At 25.9% G+C, this 1,219-nt stretch overlaps 1 non-coding gene across 1 annotated transcript; it reads right to left on the bottom strand.

The window, feature by feature from the left end:
• Positions 1–611: 611 nt before the first annotated feature.
• Positions 612–729, bottom strand: LOC124933158. The gene has a single exon (XR_007098869.1). It is a non-coding gene; the product is annotated as a 5S ribosomal RNA (ribosomal RNA).
• Positions 730–1,219: the final 490 nt, after the last annotated feature.

The following is a 1,219-nucleotide window of genomic DNA, read 5'->3' as shown; positions in this document are numbered from 1 at the left end:
AAAATCTTCAAATTGATCCATTTTCATGATATTTTATATTTTGTCTTATAAAAAAACACAAAATCTAAAATTTTGTCTTATATAAATTCCGTTTACATGATATTTTGTCTTATATAAAAACAAAAAATTCGTTTTTTTTAAACCATATGTTTTCACGCGTTTATTGTGTTTTTCTCGTACAAAACGACAAAATATCTTCAAATCGATCCGTTTTCATGATATTTTATATTTTGTCTTATATAAAAACACAAAGTCCAATATTTGTCTTATATAAATTTCGTTTCCATGATATTTTGTCTTATATATAGACACAAAATTCGTTTTTTTTAAATCACACATTTTCACGCGTTTATTTTGTGTTTTTCTCGTATAAAACGACAAAAATATCTTCAAATCGATCCTTTTTCATGATATTTTGTATTTTGTCTTATATAAAAACACAAAATCCAATAAAAAGTTCCAAAATAACGTTTTTTCTTAAATCGTTCGTTTTCACCCTTTTAATTTTGTGTTTTTTCGTAAAAACATTAAAATTGAGTGTGACATTAACGTTTATTCAATTTCGTCCATTTTAATCGTTAATTATGTTGTTTTTAAAAAAAATATAAAAAGGAGTGCGACACGAGGACTTCCTAGGGGTCACCCATTCTAGTACTACTCTCGCCCAAGCACGCTTAACTGTGGAGTTCCAATGTGATCCGGTGCATTAGTGCTAATATGATCGCACCCGTCATATGATGATCAATTTATTCATTTGATACATAATAATTTCATTTAAAAAAATAATTTATTCACGTAATTCGAAACAGACGAGTTTTAAACCGCCGAAGGCCGTTTACGACCACGGTTTCTTCAAATCGTTCCGTTTTCACGCTTTTATTTTGTGTTTTTTCATAAATACATCAAAAATCCAATAAACAGTACGAAATTAACGTTTTTTCTTAAATCGTTTATTTTCACACTTTTATTTTGTGTTTTACTTTGTAAATACATCAAAAATCAATTAGAAATTTTAAAATTAACTTGTTTTTTTAAAATCATATGTTTTCACGCGTTTATTATGTGTTTTTCTTGTACAAAACGACAAAAAATCTACAAATCAATCTGTTTTCAAGATATTTTGTATTTTGTCTTATATTAAAAAACAAATATTAAATAAAAAGTATGAAATTAACGTTTTTTCTTAAATCGTTCGTTTTCACGTTTTTATTTTGTGTTT

This window comes from Impatiens glandulifera, chromosome 3, assembly GCF_907164915.1.
Source record: "Impatiens glandulifera chromosome 3, dImpGla2.1, whole genome shotgun sequence".
NCBI classification, from domain to species: Eukaryota; Viridiplantae; Streptophyta; class Magnoliopsida; order Ericales; family Balsaminaceae; genus Impatiens; species Impatiens glandulifera.
The sequence above is the reverse complement of the archived record's forward strand: the minus strand, read 5'-3'. Positions and strand labels throughout refer to the sequence as shown.